This window comes from Podarcis erhardii, assembly GCF_964252035.2.
Source record: "Podarcis erhardii genome assembly, chromosome: 17".
NCBI lineage: Eukaryota > Metazoa > Chordata > Lepidosauria > Squamata > Lacertidae > Podarcis > Podarcis erhardii.
The window spans coordinates 11,864,760-11,889,976 of NC_138515.1; the positions used below are offsets into that span (position 1 = coordinate 11,864,760).

Below are 25,217 nucleotides of genomic sequence, written 5' to 3' on the forward strand. Positions count from 1 at the left end.
GCCCCCACCAATAAAATATTTGAGGGGCTGCCAACCCAAGTTGATGGGCATTGCCATTTAAATGGTGTGCATGCTCCATGCCTTGTGATCGATTATGTAGAGCAGGACTTACCTGTCCCCCTCCTGTTTTATTCAAGTTGGCATAAGTTTCAGTCCACAAGGCTCCAGTCCTAAGTACATATGCAGCCCACCTGCTAGTGAAACACTACAAACCCTTACACACCTGTTGACCAGAGAACAGTTGATAAATAATAACTTTAATAATAATAATTTTATTATTTCTACCCCGCCCATCCAGCTGGGTTTCCCCAGCCACTCTGGGCGGCTCCCAACAGAACACTAAAAACAGAATAAAACTTCAAACATTAAAAACGCCCCTTAACAGGGCTGCCTTCAGATGTCTTCTAGTAAAACAAATAGGTTTGTGTTGCACAGGCAATGGTGACTCTGCCGCCACAACTTTAATTGTGTCTGCTATCTACGGCTGTCTATCATATTGTTGCATGCCTTGGTAGCTCAGTCGGTAGAGCATGAGGCTCTTGATCTCAGGGTTGTGGGTTCGAGAGCCACCTTGGGCAAAAGATTCCTGCACTAGATGACGCTTGTGGTCCCAACTCTGCAATTCTGACGATTCCATGATCCTCAGCCTCTCTCCTAGCATGAATTGAGAGGGAATGCCCAGCCCATTCTTCCCTTCTTCAGCAATGAATCCACTTCTGAGGATGAGTTTATCCTCCTACTCCTCAGTAGAACTGCCGGTGGGAAAGGAGACAATATTCCCTGCAATGTGTTTTGTTTTTGTTTGTCCAGATGGCTGTTCCAGATGCCTTTAAATGAGGTATGCATTCTGACATCCTCAATCCCCCTAAAAGTGGAGCCCTACTGGGATGAGGTGTGGACTCCATCAGCTGTTTCTGGGATGTTTCTGGTGGTGACACTCCATTAATATCACATTACTCATTCCTGATTTTATAAGGGTGATTTGGACAGGAAATGTCCACAGCACCTTTGTGAGCATGACAATAGGACTTTAGGTGTGTGCAGATGTTCAGTGAATGTCTACTTTCGCTGCTCTTGACTGACCTCTATGCATTCCCCTGAAAGTCTGAACAGAGCCTAGATGTGTTTATGTCTCTTTGTGATTATGAAGCCTGCATTAATGATGGTTTTTTATTATTATTTTCTAGGTAATATTCAGCTTAACCAGGGCTTTTATCCCACTGGAATTCACCAGAACAGAACTCAGTTCCAGCACCTCTGGAGTGGCACCATTGCCATTCTAAGAAAACGAGGAAGGTGTTCTTGGTGAGTTCCAGCATCTCTTTTTCTAGAGAAATAGCACAGAGCTGAACCATTTGCTTTCTTGTACCTCCTCAGCTTGCTATGGTTGGTAATGGTTGCCATATTCAGAGCCCAGGAAGGAATTTGCCTATAGACAAATGGACAAGTTTTGCCTTTGGAGAGCAAGTATGGTGTGGAGAGCCAGTGTGGTGTAGTGGTTAAGAGCGGTAGACTCGTAATCTGGTGAACCGGGTTCGCGTCTCCGCTCCTCCACATGCAGCTGCTGGGTGACCTTGGGCTAGTCACACTTCTGTGAAGTCTCTCAGCCCCACTCACCTCACAGAGTGTTTGTTGTGGGGGAGGAAGGGAAAGGAGAATGTTAGCCGCTTTGAGACTCCTTTGGGTAGTGATAAAGCAGGATATCAAATCCAAACTCTTCTTCTTCTTCTTCTTCCCCATAGCAAAAGGTCACAACTTGAGGCAGTTAAGCATTGAGCAGAATCCTAGCCTTGAGTGATGGGTGAAGTGGTGCAGTACTGAACCAGAGATGTTTTCAGGGTACCTGTTAAAGGAGTCTTGATGGATGTCCCTGTCCAGACGCCAGCATGAGGCTGACAGGCCATAGGACTTCCAACTGCAGCCTTAGGACAGCCACCTCAGTAGACTGACGTGTTGGGGAGACCATAATCCTTGTCACAGCCCTGTAGCAGTTCCAGACCGCTGGCAGGAGGCAGGAATGGATAGACACCCAATGCCTGAGCCAAAGCAATCAATAAAGTTGTGGCCGTTTTAAGTAATCAATCAATTACTCCCTGTGGAATGCCCTCCCTTCAGATGTCAAGGAGATAAAGAACTGCATAACTTTTAGAAGATATCTGAAGGCAGCTCTGGAAGTTTTTAATGCTTGATGTTTTACTATGTTTTATATATGCTGCATGAGTTTGACCAAACTACGGGAGGCAGTGGAAGACAGGAGTGCCTGGCGTGCTCTGGTCCATGGGGTCACGAAGTGTCAGACATGACTAAATGACTAAACAACAACAACAAACATATATGCTGCAAGCCAAGAGTGGCTGGGGAAACCCAGCCAGATGGGCGGGATCTAAATAATAAAATTATTGCTAAAAGTAAGTAATCAATCAAGTAATCAGGTAAAAGTAAAGAACCCCATGACTGTTAAGTCCAGTCAAAGGTGACTATAGGGGTCAGCACTCATCTCCGCTTTCAGGCCAAAAGAGTCAGCATTTGTCCGCAGACAACTTTCCAGGTCATGTGTCCAGCAGGACTAAAGCGCTTCTGGCACCACGGAACACCGTGACGGAAACCAGAGCGCACAGAAATGCCGTTTACCTTCCCGCCACAGTGGTACCTATTTATCTACTTGCACTGGTGTGCTTTCCAAATGCTAGGTTGGCAGGAACTGGGACAGAGCAACAGGAGCTCACCCCGTTGCGGGGATTCGAACCACCGACCTTCCAATCGGCAAGCCCAAGAGGCTCAGTGGTTTAGACCACAGCGCCACCTGCATCCCAATAATCAAGTACTCAATAAAGTTGTGGCCATTTTTAATTCCAGATCGCTATCTGTCTGAGTTTGTACTTTCAAATTCCACCTTAGAATTTGATTAGGGGGAGGGAGGCACTGCGACAGGGACACCCAAACCAACCAGCACCACTCCTTTTGCTGTTCATGAAGCTGTATCTTTTCTCTGGAATCTATTGCACTGAATTAAAAGTTACGCATTTTAAAGATGACATGATATTTGAATGTAAAGACGTATGTTGTGAATTGTACATTTGGTTGGGCCAATGATCTAAAAACTTACAGCACAAATTAGCATTTAATTTACAGGAAAAGTCCTTGAATAATTCAGCTTGACCATAAAGAAGGCTGATTGCTGAAGAATTGATGCTTTTGAATTACAATGCTGGAGGAGACTCTTGAGAGTCCCATGGACTGTAAGAAGATCAAACTAATCCATTCTGAAGGAAATCAGCCCTGAGTGCTCACTGGAAGGACAGATCCTGAAGCTGAGGCTCCAATACTTTGGCCACCTCATGAGAAGAGAAGATTCCCTGGAAAAGACCCTGATGTTGGGAAAGATGGAGGGCACAAGGAGAAGGGGACAACAGAGGACAAGATGGTTGGACAGTGTTCTCCAAACTACTAACATGAGTTTGACCAAACTGCAGGAGGCAGTGGAAGACAGGAGTGCCTGGCGTGCTCTGGTCCATGGGGTCACAAAGAGTCGGACTAAACAACAACAACAACAACAACAATTCAGCTTACAATGGACCCTGTGTGGAGATCTACCAAATGGCTGAAGAAATCATATCGAAAATGGTCCTGCTAAGATACTGGCAGTGAGACGTACTTGTTAGGCTGTTATATTATTTTATCTAGCAGGGCCTTGGGGGTTATCGTACGTCATACAAGTCTGCGATCAGTATAAGCTGCTAACAAAATATTCGTTTTTGCGAAAAGACATTTGTTTGCCTCTCCTCGCTTTCCCTGACCTCCTTTCCCCCATTTTCCTGTCTCCTGCTTTTGCTTTTGGTTAATAGTCGGAGGAAATGGAAAGTTGCCTTTGTGCGTGTGTGTTTTTACACTCTTCAATCGTTTTAAAGTAAGCCCACAGCCTTCTTGTCAGTAAATTCTAACGTTTCCAAGGCCATAAACGACATTCCACGCCATAAAATGTTGCAGGGAGCTATACTTTTGCTTTTTGGAGCGGTTCTTGAATTCCATCGCACTAAAAAGAATCAGAAAAGTGGGATTTGGAGGAGGAGGAGGAGGAGGAGGAGGAGTGCGAAGGAGAATCTGAAGTGGGGTCGACAGAAAGAGAAAAGTTCCAGGTTCACCCTGAAGCTCGCTTCCTCCCCTTTTCAACTTTCCAATAAGAGGATTATTTTAAATCAAGAGCATTGCTTCCAATGAACATGGGAGGGAGAAAAACTGGACATCAAAGCTTAGCACCTGAAGGATTCCACATGCTGTGGCTTAATAACACAATATACAGCATTACATAAATCCCAAGCAACGTTATTCATGGACACACATACAATAAAAGAAATTACTGTCAGGGTCAGGTAACCGATATTTAAAACCAGCTCCGTTCCCTATCAGGCGGTGTCCCCTCACATTAGAAGGGTGTTGACACAGGGCAATGAAACATTATTTGCTTTAAAAACTCCCCCAGCCTCCCCGCCTGCCCCTTTCACAATTGACATTTCAGTTTTGGACCTGGCTCCTGCACATCTGCAAGTTACCCAGCGGAAATACCAGAATCTTGCATGCTTCTTTGATTGTTACATTCGAGATATCATGTGTGCTACCAGCTCAGCTGCTGCGAGGCATTAAAGTCAGTTACTCCAGGCTTGTAAAGTACTTTGGAAATGCTATAGACAAGGATTATGGCAGATGAGTATCCCACATGTTTTCAGGAGGGATGATTAAAGCAAGGTTATACACTGCACAGTTAAAGTGATATATGGACTACATGCCGGGAACAATAGCTTGTGGCCCTCTCGGATGATTTTGGATCTTTTTAGTCTTTTTTAAAAAAATGATGTGTGTTTATTTCAAACCATTAACATTTCTAAGAAGAGCAGAAGGAACATTTTCATTGAGAAATATTTATGAGGGACAGGGGCGAAGAATGTGAACTGCATGTGGCTCTAAGATGTTTTGTTAAAAGTATTATCTAAACCGATGCAGTCATGAAATTTCCAGTTTTATGCCATTCTTTCAAAGTTTCTGAACTCTAGCACCCAAATCCTGAAATTACAGACCCTCCAAGCTTCCCTGTTTTCCAGGGACAGTCCCAGATTTACAGAAGCCGTCCCGGTTTCCGATTCGATCCTGGAATGTCCTGCTTTTCCTTAGTACATCCCTATTTTAATCGGAGAAATGTTGGAGAGGATGGAGTTATCTGACCTTTGAGCCATCTGAAGGCAACCCTGTATAGGGAATTTTTATTAGTGTTGAATGCTTTCTTATGTTTTTATATATGTTAGAAGCTGCCCAGAGTGGCTGGGCCAACCCAGTCAGATGGGTGGGGTATAAATAATAAAATTGTTGTTGTTGTTGTTGTTATAATATAGGGTGAAAATATTTTCATTGGAGAAATGTTGGAGGGTATCAAATGAGCAAGTCACTTCCCAGAGCCATTTAACTCATTATGGAACAAAGGGACAAAGTCTCATTCAGGAATGCACACATTGAGGGATTCAGTTAACAACAACAACAACAACAACAACAACAACAACAACAACAACAACAACAACAACAACATATTTGCTTGGTGCCTAAAGGTGTAGAATGAAGGCACCAGGCCAACTTCCCTGGGGAGAGCATTCCACAGACGGGGAGCCACCACAGAGAAGGCCACGCTCTCGTGTTGCCACCGTCCGGACCTCTCAAGGAGGAGGCACACAAAGGAGGGCCTCGGAAGATGATCTCAGGGTCCAGGTAGGTTCATATGGAGAGAGGCGGTCCTTGAGGTATTGTGGTCCTGAGCCATTTAAGGCTTTGTAGCTCAAACCCAGCACTAATCAGTAGCCAGTGCAGTTGGACCAGGATCAGTGTAAGATGCTCAGACCATCTTACTCCGGTGAGTAACCTGGCCACTGAATTCTGCACCAGTTGAAATTTCTGAACCATCTTCAGAGGCAGCCCCACGCATAACGCATTGCAGTAATCTAACCGTGAGGTTATCAGAGCATCGACAGCAATAGTTTGGCAATCCCTGTTCAATAACATATAACAATGTACATGTTGTGTCACTGAAAACAAAATGTTGAGTATGTGGAAGAATGCATTGCTTGAATTGTTGAAATACATGTTACTGTCTTATCCATGTAGGATGATATTAACAATACAACGGTACCTCGGGTTAAGTACTTAATTCGTTCCGGAGGTCTGTTCTTAACCTGAAACTGTTCTTAACCTGAAGCACCACTTTAGCTAATGGGGCCTCCTGCTGCTGCCGCGCCTCCGGAGCACAATTTCTGTTCTCATCCTGAAACAAATTTCTTAACCTGAAGTACTATTCCTGGGTTAGCGGAGTCTGTAACCTGAAGCATATGTAACCTGAAGCGTATGTAACCTGAGGCACCACTGTAAAACTAAAACTGTAAGCCACCCATTTTTAAAAGTGACTTGCAAGGCAAGCCAAGATATAAGTGCTATAAAACATGGCTTGATCCCTGTTTTAACCTGTTCTTCAAAACGCCATGTCAGCATTTGTGAAGCAGGTTTATGTTATATTGATAGCAAAAGAAGATATTTAAATGTGGGTTCAGTTCTCCCATTGAAACCAAGATAGGCTGCAACAAATGTTCTCCTGTTTCAATTTTTGGACACTGAGCTATTTCAGCAAGGATGGAGCAGGGGTTAAATCAGTTTTGAGAATCCTTAACATTATTTCATCCTTATTGGATGGGGGAGAAATTCAATTCAGTTCACATTTTTATATAACCCTGCCTAGTTCACTTTTCACCCAACAATACATGAACTGAAATGCAACAATCCTTAGGAATTTACACCTCTTCAACTAAAAAATGTGCACAGAAATGCAAGTATCAGGGGAAATGTGAACTTTAAAAATGTTTATATCAATGAATATAACATACAAAAATGCATTACAGCGGTACCTCGGGTTAATTCGTTCCGGAGGTCCGTACTTAACCTGAAACTGTTCTTAACCTGAAGCACCACTTTCACTAATGGGGCCTCCTGCTGCTGCTGCGCCGCCAGAGCACAATTCTGTTCTCATCCTGAAGCAAAGTTCTTAACCTGAAGCCATATTTCTGGGGTAGCAGAGTCTGTAACATGAAGCGTATGTAACCTGAAGCGTATGTAACCCAAGGTACCACTGTATATCAGGGGACATAGTTCATAAAAATGTGTATATGAAACAAAATTGCATACTAAGTTTTGTATATTAGTGGGGGAAGCACACTAACAGGCCAGTGAATTTTCTCGAGGAGTTTTTTAAAAGCTAGTGCAGAAAAGTGGCTAAGCTAACTGAGGTTGGGGAAAATAAGAAACCGAGAAAAACCTCAACTGACAGGTTCCTCCTCCCCAACTTTCAGCTTAACTTAAACCGGCAGAATGGACAACATTTACAGCAAGCATTCCCCTTCCGTCCCCCACCCACAAGGATAGGGAGACCCTCTGCTGCAGATTTTGGGGGGCTGCAAAGGGGCAGAAGAGGAGTGAAAATGATGCCAACCCCCTTTTTTTAGTGCTATTCCTGAAAATAGTTTCGTCACCAAATGTTCAGCATCAAATTGAATTGTATGTTTTTATCACGAGATTCCATTTCTTGGGCCTCTCCATTTTAACACAAAATTGTTTACACAGACCCGGAGAGAGTGGATTTTATTACACGGCAAGGAGAGATTTGGGATTTGGTTTCCGATTTTCCTCTCCCCGGCATCCCCCAAAATGAAACTTTTATAGCTCATATTTAAAGTGCTATCCATTAAGTGCACCTTATAAAGAACAGCACATGCAATGGCATTTCAGTAACAAGAGTAGAAGCCATTCTTCCCAGGAGACAAGATCTGGCCTGAGCGATGTGAATAATCAAAGCATATTGCAATTTTCAAAGAAACAGAGTTCCAAAAACCATAAAGTAATCAGGAAGGATGAAGACATGCATCTCCTAATTACTTTATTGTAAGAAATTGCAAATACTCATAATGAGCCATTGACATTACTCCTTTAGTTAAGGTCTAAAATCTATGTTACTGGTATATATGAATGAAGATAAATACTCCTGCAGTTAAAAGCAGGTTTACCTGAGGAAAAAAATAACACAATCTTCTCTTCTTTTATTTTCTTGCAGCCTTCTCAGGAACAATGGAAACGTGTTCTTCCTCACATATATGATTGATAGCTACAGTAAGTGATTTTTAAAGAATGATGCTGAGTTCTGGGATGGAGTAATAAAACCAGTAACAGCTTTAACGAAGGATGTTGGAGAATTATTTTATTTAATTAATTTTAAATTGAAAATATTCCTCTCCTGAACAAAATAAAGCAGAAATAAAAAGTGAATAAAGAAATGAAAAGGTATGTTATATCACTATATATGCAAACAACTACAATTCCATATATGTTTGTCTAGTATGTAGGTTCTTGGGAGAAAAGCAATGACAAACCTAGACAGCATCTTAAAAAGTAGAGACATCACCTTGCCAACAAAGGTCCGTATAGTAAAAGCTATGGTTTTCCCAGTAGTGATGTATGGAAGTGAAAGCTGGACCATAAAGAAAGCTGATCGCCGAAGAATTGATGCTTTTGAATTATGGTGCTGGAGGAGACTCTTGAGAGTCCCATGGACTGCAAGAAGATCAAACCTATCCATACTTAAGGAAATCAGCCCTGAGTGCTCACTGGAAGGACAGATCCTGAAGCTGAGGCTCCAATACTTTGGCCACCTCATGAGAAGAGAAGACTCCCTGGAAAGACCCTGATGCTGGGAAAGATGGAGGGCACAAGGAGAAGGGGACGACAGAGGACGAGATGGTTGGACAGTGTTCTCGAAGCTACCAACATGAGTTTGACCAAACTGCAGGAGGCAGTGGAAGACAGGAGTGCCTGGCATGCTCTGGTCCATGGGGTCACGAAGAGTCGGACACGACTAAACGACTAGAAGAAGAAGAAGAAGAGTTTGGATTTGGTATCCCGCTTTATCACTACCCTAAGGAGTCTCAAAGCAGCTAACAATCTCCTTTCCCTTCCTCCCCCACAACAAACACTCTGTGAGGTGAGTGGGGCTGAGAGACTTCAGAGAAGTGTGACTAGCCCAAGGTCACCCAGCAGCTGCATGTGGAGGAGCGGGGATGCGAACCCGGTTCACCAGATTACGAGTCCACCGCTCTTAACCACTACACCACACTGGCTCTCAGACTAAACAACAACGACAACAACAACGGTATGTAGGTATATGAATGTTATTACTATCCAAATATATATATATATTTATAAATGCCTCCCAAATATTGTTGTACTTGTCCATACAAAGTCTATAAATTGTGAGTGCTCTCATGTTTTCAATCCATTGACTAAAAGGGGCCATGGAATAATCCATTTACACTGTCCAGTTGTCAAATTCCATGTAGCAGATAGATAATTCAAAAGGATATTATCCTCTGAAGGATATTGGAGAATTCTGACGGAAATGGAAATTGTTGAGGTTTGCTTATGAATCCCATATCAAGGATGGAAATCGTCTAGAGAATATGATCTGGCTTTGCTGCGGTTGTTTTCTGTCTGCAAATGATACACAATTAATGACTCCCCCCTCCTTTTCTTTGCATTGAAATGAATGGGGTAGAATAATAACTCTTGCAAGGAAGCACCTGAAAGCTTACAGAGTTTATTTGGAATGGGAGAACAGTGGGGAAAGGGTTGCGTGCCTTGGTGGAAGTAGTGTTGCTGCTGACCTTTAAAGCCCTAAATGGCCACGGTCCAGTATACCTGAAGGAGTGTCTCCACCTCCATCGTTCTGCCTGGACACTGAGCTCCAGCACCGAGGGCCTTCTGGTGGTTCCCTCACTGCGAGAAGCCAAGTTACAGGGAACCAGGCAGAGGGCCTTCTCAGTAGTGGTGCCCGCCCTGTGGAATGCCCTCCCACCAGATGTCAAGGAGAAAAATAACTACCAAACTTTTAGAAGACATGTAAAGGCAGCCCTGTTTAGGGAAGCTTTTAATAGGTTATTGTATTTTAGTGTTTTGTTGAAAGCTGCCCAGAGTGGCTGGGGGGACCCAGCCAGATGGGCGGGGTGTAAATAATAAATTTTTATTATTATTATTATTATTATTATTATTATTATTATTATTATTAGGTCCTCATACAATAAACTAAGCCTATTGCAATGCAGTGGTCCCTTGGTTTAAGAACAGCTTAGTTTACGCACAACTTGGATTAAGAATGCTGCAAACCTGGAAGTAGGTGTTTTGGTTTGTGAACTTTGCCTTGGAAGCAAAACATATTCCGCTTCCTATTGAGTGTCTTCCATTTGTAAATTGAGTTTCCTGCTAATCAGAGGCTTCCTGTTGAGTCTGTCAGCTGTTGAGTCCTGAGCACCCATACAACACAGAGGTCATATTTGGAGCTTTTGTTTTTGCTATTTTTTTGCATTTTTGTTGGTGTGGCTTTTTCAATTTTTTTGACTGTGACTTGTTCTTCGTTTTATGGGACTGACTTGTAACTGTGGCTTGCGACTTCATTTTTGTGACTTGCTTTTGTGACTGTGTAGAACCCAGTTCAGCTACTGGTTGATTGCGTGGCTGCAGAAATGGATAAAAGCCCCCCATCCGAACAATATCATCAGTGCACGTAAGGGGAATCATTTTTATTTTTTTATCATTTTCAATACTGTCTTATTTATTTTATAGGACAGTACATTGATTATGGCTCAATGCCTCGCTAGATAGTAAAATTCATGTTAAATTTCTGATTTAGGGGTTGCTTTTTAAAGTCTGGAACAGATTAACCCATTTTGCATTACTTTCTATGGGAAAACGTGCCTTGGTTTTGGAACGCTTTGGTTTTGGAACAGACTTCCGGAACGGATTCCGTTTGGGAACCAAGGTACCACTATACAAGCATTTGGATATAACATGCCGCTTGGGTCAAATTCACTGGAACTCGCTCTGTGCAACAACAGCTTGAAGAATGGGAAAGGTTGTGGAATGAAAGGATAAAATTTACAGCCTGTAATGCTTTGAAAGAGAATATGATGAAAATGATGTATAGATGGTATATTACACCAGTGAAATTAGCTAAAATGCATAAGACAAATAATAATTGTTGGAAATGTAAAGAAAAAGAAGGAACATTTTATCATATGTGGTGTGAATGTAAAAAAGTAAAGAATTTCTGGGAAATGATATATAATGAGATGAAAAAGATGTTGAAATATACATTTTTTGAAAAACCAGAAGCATTTTTACTTGGTATTATAGGTCAGGACATTAATAGGCAAGATGTTAAATTGTTTTTATATATAACAACTGCGGCAAGAGTATTGTTAGCCCAGAAATGGAAACAAGAAGAAATTCCGCCGAAAGAAGAATGGCAGACGAAATTAATGGACTATGCAGAATTGGACAAAATGACAGGAAGGATTCGAAACCTGCGGGACCAGAGATTTACAGAAGATTGGAAGAAGTGTATGAATTATTTGAAGAGCAACTGTAATCAACAAATTACGCTAGTAGGACTACAAGAAGTTTTGTAAGGAGAAATATACAAAGTGTTACAAAGCAGAAAAAGATAGAGATATTGGTTATGAGTTTGAAATGTAATAGGGAAGATAAGAAGTGTACAGTGAGAGATTAGATTGGGAAATTTTCAGACAGGATTGATGGAAGTCAAAAATTTGAATAAGATGTAAAAGTATGTCTAATTACTGTTGAAAATTATATGTTAAAAAAGAACTAATAAAAAATTATATATATAAAACAATGCATGGAGCAACATCCAAATGGTGTGCAAATTGTTGGCCTCTGCCTTTTGGACAAATGGAAACTGTTGTCCTTCTGCCATACTTGGGCGGCCACTTTCAGCCTGTTTTCCTACAGGCAACCATTCTTTGGAACCTTCCCCAATGTTTCCTAAAACTAAAGAAAAATAATATGTATATATCAATCCATGGACAGCTCAAAATTAGTTTGGGGGTCATCAGAAAGAGAACGATGTCTGACCGATAACCCAAGATGTGTTCCAAAGGTCACAACAGACTCTTGCGTTTCAAGGCTCCGTCTTTTGAAACTTGAAAGAGTCCTTACTGGCCTTTGCATCTGAAACCTCCAGCTGTTTCAAACCATCTCTAATCTATAGGATGCCCTTCACAAATAACGGTGACTTTGTTGCTGCCTGACACATGGCAGGTTATTTAAACATCCACTGGAATGTGATATGTTGTCTTTAAGCAATGTGTTATAATTTAGCAGAGATTTACATGCATCCAACCCACAAACACAACTATTAGCCATTTATTAAGGTAGCCTGTTTGGCTGGCGAGGAATAAGAAGGTTTGATCAGCTAAACTGGAAAGTCTCCCAAAACAGATTGAAATCCCAGTGAATTTAACAGGCTCGGGAGGTGGTTGGTCCATTCTAACTGGTCTCCCACCCCAGCAGAGTCTTGTCAATTCCAGCCCTAGCAGGTAACGCCCAGTGACAGACTTTGGGCTTTAAAATTTCAGTGACTCCCTGTACAACATCAAAATTTGGTGCCTCACCACCTCTCAACATTCACTTGTTCCTCATTGTTGCAAAGTCCCCTGAGGTGTCTGGTTTATGGTTACCAGACATTCCCGTTTCCCAGGGACAGTCCCCGGATTTACAAATCTGTCCCCAGACAAAATCTGTCCCCAGAATGTCCCTGGATTTCATTTAATGTCCCCGGATTACACTAGAGTGGTCCCTTGGTTCTCAAATTTAATCCATTCCAGAAATTTGTTCCAGAACCAAAGCATAAAATAGGTACCGCTCCAGCGGGAAGGTAAACAGTGTTTCTGTGCGCTGCTCTGGTTCGTCAGAAGTGGCTCAGTCATGCTGGCCACATGACCCAGAAGCTGTACGCCGGCTCCCTCGGCCAATAAAGCAAGATGTACACCGCCACCCCAGAGTCGGCCACGACTGGACCTAATGGTCAGGGGTCCCTTTACCTTTAAGCCAATACCACTCACCTGGTGTAATCAATAAAATTGTGGCCTTTTTTAGCCCATTAACATAATATGCTGCGTCCTTGTGTCTTTCTTATCCTCAAGCGGGTGGCGGGTCCTCGACTCACAAGGCCACCTCTCCCACAGGGCTTAATGCTGAGGAGAGAGGAAGGCAGGGAGAAGCAGCAGCAGCAAAACATTAGCAGCCCTGTCTTGTGCCAACCTCGCATGGCAGAGCAGTCACAGAAGGTTCTCCCGCTCACAGACCACCCTCGGCAGCCTATACGCACTTCAGTGATTCATGTGATGACAGGGGAAAATTTTAGAGCCTTCAGGAAACCCATTGACTTAAATGAAGTTGGCGCAGCCCCTGGACCTTCTGCAACTTAGTCGCCAGATAAGGTTACCCAAACCCTGAATTGCAGAAGGGATGCCAAGCTCTTTGGCTTCCCAAACTGCTTTGTGAGATGTATTTATTAAGAAACACTCAACAAATCCTCATCACGTATCAGCCCCTGTCTTTCGGAGGGAACAGCACCCGGTGCCAGGTGAACACAGAGTCTTTGTTTATTTTGCAGGAGGGGGAATTATTAAGGTATAGGATAACATAATCCTTCTTTAAATATTATTACTGGGAGTACTTTATCACCAGATCTTTCGCTCCAAATTGAATTTTATTTTATCGCATTCCTCGGTCCTTATTTTAAGGCAAATTTGTTGACATAGGCAAGAAAATACAGCTCGATTTAGTTCCGTGGCCATAGGAAATTTTGAGGGAAACCCTGTTCTCCGCGTCCTTGTGAATTACTGCCTTTTCCAGCAGTGCTGGTTTATGGCACAATGTCTTGCAAGCAGTTCTAGGCTTTGCAGCACCTGGACTCAAGTCTCCACTGCCTTCAGGCGCTGCCGTCTCACAGTGGGCTTAAATATCTGCATTTTGGCATGACATTAAATGGGAAAGCGCCACGTTCCTTGCATTCTTCATCTGGTCCTTCAAGCACCTGAAAACTGCTAGGTGTTGCACAAACCCGATGGTAGCTGGAGAGGGGGATATTTGTTTAGACAGCTGTTGCGTTATGTCTAATATCTTATTAAAGGCTTTATCTTTTAAAAGGCTGCTTTTATCCAAGAGAAGCCAGAATGTAGCTCAAGGGACAGACTGGAAAATTTGCTTAAGGTATACAAACTCTACTCGTCTCACCTGGGAACAGAGCAAAATTATAAATTTGACACCAGATGTCAAAGAGAACAACAACTACCAGACTTTTAGAAGACATCTGTTTAGTTTGCCTACCCATGGTTTAGGGCTTTAAAGGTCAGCACCAACACTTTGAATTGTGCTCAGAAACATCCTAGGAGCCAATGCAGGTCTTTCAGGACAGGTGTTATGTGGTCTCAGCAGTCACTCCCAGTCCCCAGTCTAGCTGCCACATTCTGCATGAGTTGCAGGTCTTAGGTGTTTAGAAACTCTCCTTTCTTTTGCACCCCCCCCCCCAAGATGTTTTTTCCAGTTTGTCACCTGGAGCTAAAACAAACATGAGGAAAGGAGCAGCAGAACTTACATTAGGAGGTGAGGATTAAGTTGCTGTTCCACTGCTAATAATAATAATTTATTATTTATACCCCGCCCATCTGGCTGGGTCCCCCCAGCCACTCTGGGCGGCTTCCAACAAAACACGAAAATACAATAACCTATTAAATATTAAAAGCTTCCCTAAACAGGGCTGCCTTTAGATGTCTTCTAAAGTTTGGTAGTTATTTTTCTCTTTGACATCTTGTACGAGGGCGTTCCACAGGGCAGGCGCCACTACCGAGAAGGCCCTCTGCATGGTTCCCTGTAACTTGGCTTCTCACAGCGAGTGAACCAGCAGAAGGCCCTTGGCGCTGGACCTCAGTGTCCAGGCAGAACGATGGAGGTGGAGACGCTCCTTCAGGTATACTGGACCGAGGCCGTTTAGGGCTTTAAAGGTCAGCACCAACACTTTGAATTGTGCTCGGAAACGTACTGGGAGCCAGTGTAGGTCTTTCAAGACCGGTGTTATATGGTCTCGGCGGCCGCTCGTCACCAGTCTAGCTGCCGCATTCTGGATTAATTGTAGTTTCCGGGTCACCTTCAAAGGTAGCCCCACATAGAGCGCATTGCAGTAGTCCAAGCAAGAGATAACCAGAGCATGCACCACTCTGGCGAGACAGTCCATGGGCAGGTAGGGTCTCAGCCTGCATACCAGATGGAGCTGATAAACAGCTGCCCTGGACACAGAATTGACCTGCGCCTCCATGGACAGCTGTGAGTCCAGAATGACTCCCAGGCTGTGCACCTGGTCCTTCAGGGGCACAGTTACCCCATTCAAGACCAGGGAGTCTTCCACACCTGCTCCTTGCTTGCTCTCCTTCCAGGCTTTGACAAGCAGTTGGCGACCCAAGTTCTGTACCCTCCCTTTTCATACATGATCATGGAGATGGACTTGAAAGTCTCCGCAGTGCTTGATGAACCACTGACTGAAAAGAACGGAAGGAAAGAGAGACTGCTCTTTCATCCAACGTCTGGCGAGAAATATGGTCTTAAGAGCAGCAGTAGTGCTTGCAGCAACCATATCTCTGAAGAACTGCAACATGTTGTTATGGATTCATCTGGAAAGCCACCGGTGAACCAGGTCCTGAGGTCTGTGTGGCTAACCATATCAAATGCCCCAGCTGCCTTAAGAATGCGATGGACAAAAGTCTGGTAGCGATTGTGAGATTCTTCCTGTAATTCTTGCTTGGATTCCTGTGCATGAAGGACATTCAGAGTTAGTCAGAGACTATGGAAAGGACCTGAATTCCTGAGAGGTCTGCTTTAATTTAAGCTGCAAGTTATAGGTATTAGCACATGTATTCTTGGGCGAAATGTTGCAGTTGGTGGTTTCCAAAGTGGCCAGGTCAGGGATGTTTCGCGTCAACTTCCATCTGTACATCTTTGGTGGAAAAAAATCACCAGTATCACATCTAGCCAATATTCAGCATTTTGTATATTTCTCAGAGATTCCAGAGGGAGATATGTAACCACTTCATAACCCACCATTGTCATCAGGGGTATTGAGAAGTATTTACTTATTTTGCTTGATTCCAATTCAGATTTTTAAAAAGATGTATTTTTATTAGGGAGGAAAGCTGTGGATACAGAACCATTTCCAGTATCCCTCTGTTCCAATGAAACGTTTTGATATAATAATTTTGCCTCCTTTCGCCTACTGTACAATTCCCCAGCAGCCCTTAATAGACAGCGACCTTCATTTGAAACACCTTAACAGCTGTCAAAAGCTTGAAAAGGAGAAGCAGATTTTGCCTTTCTGTCATGAAAGAGCATGTTCTTTTAAAAAAAGAAACAAAGAAAGAAAAACGAAAATGGAAGAGCCAAGCTGGAACAAATTGCCTTTAAGACCTTTCAGAGGTTTTCTTTTGCTTTTTCCATTATCATTTTTATAGCGGAGATTTCTGCGAAGATTCAGAGTGACTCATTTTACGAGGCAGCTCTGTACCATCTGTACCAAAGAGTTTCCCATCGCTCTAGACGTTACGTTATCTCCTCATGGCAGCCTGGACAGCACGGGGAAATGGCCAAGCCAGGTCACATGCCAGTGGGCCATCACTCATCCCTCAAAAGGTGGGCAAGTTCTGGTAGCAATTAGGCTCAGCCCCTGGTTCTGCACCGACTGTCTCTGCGGCTGTGGAGTCTTTCCTGCCAGCTCCCCACTGGGCTGAGCAGGGGATAAGATGCACCTGAGCAGGGGGGGGGGGGGAAATATGATGGGATCCTGGATTTGATTTTCTTTCCTTTCTCTCTGTGGGTCAGCTTGGTTTTCATGCTGACAACAAACGTAGCGGTGGCTCAACGCAAAGCAATACCAAACTGCAACATCCACACACACACACACACACACCCTAAAAATATCCCAGCTTTGGGTATAATCCAGCAAAAGCAAAGGGGTGCCCCCAGTGCATTTGATTTTAATGAAAGAAATGAGCAAGAAATTGAACTTTTAGTGTGGCTGGGCAACCTAGTCAGATGGGCAGGGTATTATTATTATTATTATTATTATTATTATTATTATTATTATTATTATTATTTAATTTTTATTAGGTTTTTTAAGATATCATTCTCAACAGTAATTAAACATACTTTTACATCTTATTCAAACTTTTTGACTTCCATCAATCCTGTCTGATAATTTTCCAATCTAATGTCTCAGTATCTTCCCTACTACATTTCAAACTCATAACCAATATCTCTAGCTTTTTCTACTTTGTGACACTTCGTATATTTCTCCTTACAAAACTTCTTGTAGTCCTACTAGCGTAATTTGTTGATTACAGTTGCTCTTCAAATAATTCATATACTTCTTCCAATCTTCTGTAAATCTCTGGTCCCGCAGGTTTCGAATCCTTCCTGTCATTTTGTCCAATTCTGCATAGTCCATTATTATTATTATTATTATTATTATTATTATTATTATTATTATTATTATATTTTTTTAGGTCCAAATCTGTCCTTTATTGGGGTGCTCTGAACAAGGAGTTTATTTCTTCTTTTCCACATCCTACTCTGCTGCTTCCTTGGCTCCCTTAGTCTGGATGCCAAAGAGCTGAGCATTTGTCCATGTCATGCGCAGGCTGGCAAAGCCTTGAAATTCTTCTCTTCCTCCAAGATAACCCAAGCTTTCTTTTTTTTTGTAGACCAAAAATGTTGTTGTTGTTGCTGCTGCTGCTGCTGTTGTTGTTGTTGTTGTGTGACGAGTTCCTGCCCCCCCAGTGGAAATAAAGACACATGATACAATTATTAAGGTTAATGGGCTAAATAAGGCCACAACTTTATTGGTTACAGGTGATGAGCGGTATTGGCTTAGGCATTGGTCCTAACCGACTATATCCGGCTTCAGCCCATCTGCTTGAAGTCCGGGAAGGGTTAACCACCAGTAGGGGGAGTCCTGCTGATGCACATCAACTAGGAACTCCCCCGGGGTCACCGCTCGGGGGCGTGCCTTAGGCCCTCACCTCCCTAGGCTTCAGACAGGGCCACGCCCCCCAGAATCCTTTATCGGACTACCCTTCAATATGTGGGGCAGGTGATGGTGCTACCTCCCCTCTTCCATCTACAGAACAATACCAATGCCTAACCGCAGGCCACGCCCCCAGAGCCAGCCGCTTGGCTGGCCGGGGGGTGACACGGCCAGGAATCCCCCAATTGCGTGGGACTGGGCTCCAGCCACCGCGCGCATGGTGGGGCCGTGAAGCCCGCAACCCCACCTCCTCTGTAGGGCGGAAGTGGCTTTGTTGTTGTTGTTGTTTAATTATTATTGAAGGCAGCCCTGTTTAGGGAAGTTTTTAATGACTGGTGTTTTAATGTATTTTTAATCTTTTGTTGGAAGCTGCCCAGAGTGGCTGGGGAAACCCAGCCAGATGGGTTGGGTGGAAATTATTATTATTATTATTATTATTATTATTATTATTATCATCATCATCATCATCATCAATCTTTATTACGGTCCAGAGACCCAACAAATCATTACAAAGCAATACACAATTCATAAAGCCTACCTCCAGGCAGTGGCGTAGCGTGGGGGGTGCATGTGGGGCCGGCCGCACCGGGCGCAACATCTGGGGGTTAGGGTTAGGGGGCGCAAATCCATGGGTTAGGGGGCGCAAATCCATGGGTTAGGGGGCATAAATTATTTGCCTTGCCCCGGGTGCTGACAACCCACGCTACGCCACTGCCTCCAGGTTAAACAAGCATTTTGTTCAGAATATAGGGATCATTTGTTCTTGCAACCACCGATAAAAACTTTGCCACTGCTAATGTTCTAGCATTTGTCCGGTCTTCCAATACGAACCTGACATAGTGAGCCTCTGATTTTCCCGGGAAAGTTACCAGCAAGGATATTATCAGTTCAGCCCTGGCTTGCTAATATTTTGCACAATGCAACAAAATATGTTTTATGGAATCGATGTCTTGAGCACATGAGCAAAGTCTGTCCTGGTATTATTATTATTATTATTATTATTATTATCATCATCATCATCATCATCATCAATCTTTATTACGGTCCAGAGACCCAACAAATCATTACAAAGCAATACACAATTCATAAAGCCTACCTCCAGGTTAAACAAGCATTTTGTTCAGAATATAGGGATCATTTTTTCTTGCAACCACCGATAAAAACTTTGCCACTGCTAATGTTCTAGCATTTGTCCGGTCTTCCAATACGAACCTGACATAGTGAGCCTCTGATTTTCCCGGGTAAGTTACCAGCAAGGATATTATCAGTTCAGCCCTGGCTTGCTCATATTTTGCACAATGCAACAAAATATGTTTTATGGAATCAATGTCTTGAGCACATGAGCAAAGTCTGTCCTGGTATTATTATTATTATTATTATTATTATTATTATTATTATTATTATTGGTATTGGTACAATTCAGGGTTGAGGAAGCTCTGCTTTGTGAGGCTCTGTGGAAAATGGCCATGTTGAACATACTTCACAATGACCAGACATCTGTGAAACGTGAAAGTAATAAAGGATACTTCTTCTTTTTTAGACGGCAAAATTGAGGCTAAACATGTGGCAAAATATCTGTTTCTTGAGTTTAAGTAAACATTCTGCACGCCACATGCTACGGTAACCGAATGTAAGACATACATTTCCCCTAATCCTGGTCCTGTTTTGCTGAGGGCCAACATTCTGAGCACATTCGAGTGATGAAAGATTCTGATTAACTCCGAGAGCCACAAAAACACCGGTACAAAGGAGCAGATTTGCCCATTCCCTCTAACTTGACCCACTAGGTGCTACTTTGCATTGACTTATACGGTAATTTAAGAAGTGTTACCAGCCTTCCTTTTTCACTGTCGCTAATTTGTTTGGGAGGGTTAAACATTTTTAACAAATGGACCAAAGTTAAAACACTTTTAAATCACATGGATTTCAATTGGAGGGTTAAATCTCTCCATCTGAAACACACAGGACTTCCTCAGTTTGGGCTGGATGGTGTCACTTGTATCTGTGACTTTTGATTTGCACTTTTCTGAATGTTACGATGCTGCCAAATAACGTGTGCAAAAATGCATATACTAGGGTAAAGTGTTCATACATAAACAGATATATTAGTGAAACTAACATACAAAACTGCTTCGTATTAAAAAGAAATTTGCTTTGAAAAAATGTGTGTGTTAGGGAAATTGCGTACCACAATGGGAATATTAGAAGAAAATTCACCCCAAAATGCTGATGAGTTTTAATGATGGCTGCTTTGGTTTTTTAAAGCAAACTGTTGTGGAAATCTGGAGAACCAATCGTAAGACTGGATAAGAATGAGAAAGGGAGAGAGACCAAAACTAACAGATTTGCCCATTGCTAAACTACAGTGGAGGAGATATTTGAATGTACTGAGGTATGTTGTGAATTGTACATTTGGTTGCACCAATGATCTAAAAACTTACAGCACAAATTAGCATTTAATTTACAGGAAAAGACCTTGAATAATTCAGCTTGACCATAAAGAAGGCTGATCGTTGAAGAATTGATGCTTTTGAATTATGGTGCTGGAGGAGACTCTTGAGAGTCCCATGGACTGCAAGAAGAGCAAACCTATCCATTCTGAAGGAAATCAGCCCTGAGTGCTCACTGGAAGGACAGATCGTGAAGCTGAGGCTCCAAGACTTTGGCCACCTCAAGAGAAGAGAAGAGAAGAGAAGAGAAGAGAAGAGAAGAGAAGAGAAGAGAAGAGAAGAGAAGAGAAGAGAAGACTCCCTGGAAAAGACCCTGATGTTGGGAAAGATGGAGGGCACAAGGAGAAGGGGATGACAGAGGACGAGATGGTTGGATAGTGTTCTCGAAGCTACCAGCATGAGTTTGACCAAACTGCGGGAGGCAGTGGAAGACAAGAGTGCCTGGCGTGCTCTGGTCCATGAGGTCACGAAGAGTCTGACACGACTAAATGACTAAACAACAACAAACTATAATGACAACTTTGTCATCAATGGATCTGCAGAAGGAAGCCTCTTGCAAAATTGTTTTCCACCTCTTAAGTGGTTGTAAAATTTGCTTCATTTCAAGACAAAGGCAATAATGTTAAATCCTGCAATGCGCTAAATGATGGAACTTTCCATTACGCTGCATTTTCTGTATTGATAAGTTAAGTCAGTTCAGAGCAGGAGAGAAAGAGATGATAGTACAATATGAGTCACTGGAGAACCAGTGGATAGTAATAATAAATAGAATGAAACATTTTATTGGAATAATGTATCATGTACTTTGTGTGTGTGTGGAAGGGAGAACCAGCGCCGGGGTGATTATTACTGCACATGCACAGGACTTGCAGCATTTAATCTAAAATATTCTCTCACGTTGAAGCAATAATCACCTTTCCTGAATAGTGCCAGAGAGAGTCATATATACGGCTGAGAATAAATCTTTCGATTCCCTGTTGTCATGTGCAAAACTTCACCCCTTGCAAGAAGGCAGCCGCCGCCACCACTGCTACTGGCATTTTTTTGGCAGCTAAAAAGCACATGTTGGATTTCCCCCTCCTTCTCCCACACAGTTTTTCAAAGTCTCTTGATAAATGTCTTCAGAGAAAAAAATATTTTATGAGGTGCTTACTTATAAAAATATATCTTTCAAGGCTGTGTACACATTGCGGCCTCAGATGCTAACCACACGCAAGAAAATATATTCACTTGCTCCAGAATGTGGATGGGGGCAAATAAAAAGCAATCAGGAGTCAGCCAAAGCTAAGGTGGAAACCATTAGCTGTGATTTGATCTTATTCACCTGTTGGCTTAGGATGGAAAATGTCCTCTGGTTTCAAGGGCTGCCTGCTCTGCGGAATATTCTTCCCTAAGGCAGGCTCACCTTGTGGATAAGGAGTAAAGATACAGCCTTGTGGCTAGAGACTGCGGAATTGGAAGGGACCCAGAAGGACATCTAGTCCAACCCTCTGCAATGCAGGAATACGCAACTGTCCCATACAGGGATCGAGCCTGCAGCCTTGGCCCAGTAGACCTGAAGGAGCATCTCCACCCCCATCGTTCTGTCCGGACACTGAAGTCCAGCTCCAAAGGCCTTCTGGCGGTTCCCTCCCTGAGAGAAGTGAAGTTACAGGTAACCAGGCAGAGGGCCTTCTCGGCGGAACGCCCTCCCACCAGATATCAAAGAGAAAAACAACTGCCTGACATTTAGAAGACATCTGAAGGCAGCCCTCTTTAGGGAAGTTTTTAAAGTCTGAGGTTTTATCGTGTTTTTATATGCTGTTGGGAGCCGCCCAGTGTGTCTGGGGGAACCCAGCCAGATGGGCGGGGTAGAAATAAATAAATAAATATAATAATAATAATAATAATAATAATAATAATAATAATAATAATAATTACCTTGGCGTTATCAGCACCATGCTCTAACCATTGGAGGTGTCCAAGAGGGTAGTACAGTGGACCCTTGGGTTACATACCGCTCTAGATACGTAATCTTCGAGTTGCGAAAGCGCCAAACCCGGAAGTATATGTAGGAATGAAAATCACGACAGACGAGTAGTGGATGTCATGAGGCGTCTGCCGGGAAAGTCCCGGGAACTCTCTTTTATTGAATATTACAAACATTGCCACAGGTGTGCTTGTGGCTGATTGGTTGATACAAACACAAAGAAACTTAATGCTGATTGGTTAACATACATACAAGGCGGGAATTACATGTGAGGGGTGGGAATTACATGTGAACATTAATCACCGGTAGATTAAAGGCTGGGAAACGAGGTTGGGACTAGACAAGCATGAAACCTCCTAATTAATAATAACTAAAGATTAACATAGCTATAGATGTGGTCAGCTATGCATGGAGTACAAGTCATCATGAACTTAAAGTGAACTGAGCGATGAGAGAATGTCTTGGTGTTTGGAACAGGTTCGTACAGTGTGTGCAGAAACAGAGAAAAGATTATAAGCGAGAGTTCCCAGAATGCAAGAGAAAAGAAGCAATGCTTCCCATAAGGCCACAGTTATGTGTAGAAAGAGAACGATGCAATGCTTCCCTATAATGCAACAGTTATGTGCAGAGGGAAAACTTCCCTTTAAGTATATACTTCCGGGTTTCGCTGCTCACATGCACAGAAGCGCTCTATCACACCACAGAAGCAGACCTCTAGTTATGGATTTTTTGGCGTGCACACGAACCCCCGAAATGAATTAAATCCATAACTAGAGGGTCCACTGTATACTAGTTTAAAAATGAAGACATGTTCCTTCTTCTGTCACTGATTTTAGGCCTCTTCATACAGCCATCAGCACTAATAATAATAATAATAATAATAATATTTATTATTTCTACCCCGCCCATCTGGCCGAGTTAAATAAATTAAATAAAATAAAATAAATAAAAATAAAACTTCTGTTTTTGTGATGGCCACTTTGAAAGCAAGTGGGTGGGTGGCACCCTGCCCATGACAAACCACTTGGCGTTTACCAATACATGCAGTGAGCATCACTGGGCCTTGAATGTGCATGCCTTGTTCTCTCTGAGCTGGAAGAGAGACCAGACATCCAGAGGTTGTCTAGAGATGCTTGTTCTCCTGTGTCCCATGTCCATCACAGGATATGCAATATCCTAAATGTGTTACTCAGAAGTAAACTGTTCTGGGTTCCATGGGGCTTACTCGCTTAGAATTGCACCCCTAAATATATTAGTGATTTCTTAGTTCCTTGAAAATACTTTTCAGAACGGCAACTTCATCTTATAATATTTAGGTAGCAGTGCCTAGCACCATGGGCCTTATCTAAATATTTTGGCATATTGATTTGCTGCAGATTGATGAGTGAGCTTCATGGCATTATGCAGATTTAAGCGTGAACATTTCATAGTGGAGGCGCAACATCTGAGCCATTGTTATCACATTAAGTGAAATGTATAAATTACATGTTACCCTCCAGTTGATGATGTATACTGTATTTTTTCCGTCTATAAGACGCCCAATGTATAAGATGTCCCCTATTTTGGGGGACTCAGATTTAAGAAAATGGAGGGAGATATATCCGTGTATAAGACGCCCCCTAATTTTTGACATTATTTTTTAGGAAAAAAACTTAGTCTTATACACGAAAAAATACGGTAAATCTGAAAAGGGACTCCATGACTGAACCAGGTGCCCATCTTTGTCATATTGTTGTCTGCTATACATATTTTGTTCTCTCTCTCTCTCTTCCAGGCATTGCTCATATGGAAAGGGTCGATTGTGCAACAATTCATTTCAACCCTTACCTACACCTGGAGTAGTAAACTAGGAAGACTATAGAGGAGCAAGCTAACCTAAATTCCCTTGTACGACCCCAACACAATTTGTTATGGATTGTACTAAACTGGCTACATCTGCAAATAGACGATCTTCTTTAGTCCTCATTCCTTCAAGATGTACTAATCTATTGTACAAATGCCCAAGCACAGCAGGGCAGCACTTGCTGGTAAATCTCTGGGGTAGATCTCACTTGTAGACAATGACTAATGTCTGTTTCACGCATATCTCTCTGTCCTAACATACATTTTGGGAGAAGCCATCATATGGATTAAGTTAGCAACACTCCTTCTTGCGCTTTCAGACATTACTGCCCCCGCTAAATCATTTGGAACCTGCCAGGCTTTCACACCTACTCCTTGTCCATGCTGGAAATTTCCAGGGGCCAATTCGTCTTGCTTCACAAATCATGGAGTTTGTAGCACTGGACAAAAACTCTCACTGCCCAGAATGATTGGGAAACAGGGAAATGTTCGCAACATCAGCTGGTGGTGAAGCCAGTCATAACAGCCATCTTGTTCTGTTGTTAGAATAAGCAACTCAATAACAGAACCCACAGAAGATTTGGATTAGTTTGTGTCCGCTGATATCTCAATCATTCGCCTTGTTTTCTCTGCTTGAAATCTCAGACTAATTCCCCCAACCCCCCACACCAGAATGTCGAATGCAGAGGCTAGTTTTATGCAGGTTGGTACCTCAACTCTTTCGCAAAATTAAATCTAGAATGAACTGTTGAAGCATGCTTTGCAAAACATGTCTTACAATCTTTTGTTTGTGGCTATTTATGACGGGTTGGAGAAGCTTTCTGAGCCTGGGGACTGCAAAACTCTCTGAGCAACCACCTGAGGGCACATATCAGTGGTGGATGAATAGGGACAGACGCAGAAGTAGGTGGTAATGTAAAATTTGCCTTTGTACAGTAGGTAAATTTTATAT

The 25,217-nt window shown here is 42.7% G+C and overlaps 1 long non-coding RNA gene across 1 annotated transcript in view; it reads right to left on the reverse strand.

Moving 5' to 3' along the window:
• Window positions 1-5,072: 5,072 nt before the first annotated feature.
• Window positions 5,073-25,217, reverse strand: part of LOC309332590 — a 197,932-nt gene continuing 177,787 nt past the window's right edge. The window contains exon 3 of the long non-coding RNA XR_014152214.1: window positions 5,073-5,161. This is a non-coding gene — a long non-coding RNA (uncharacterized lncRNA). The remainder of the gene's footprint in view (window positions 5,162-25,217) is intronic.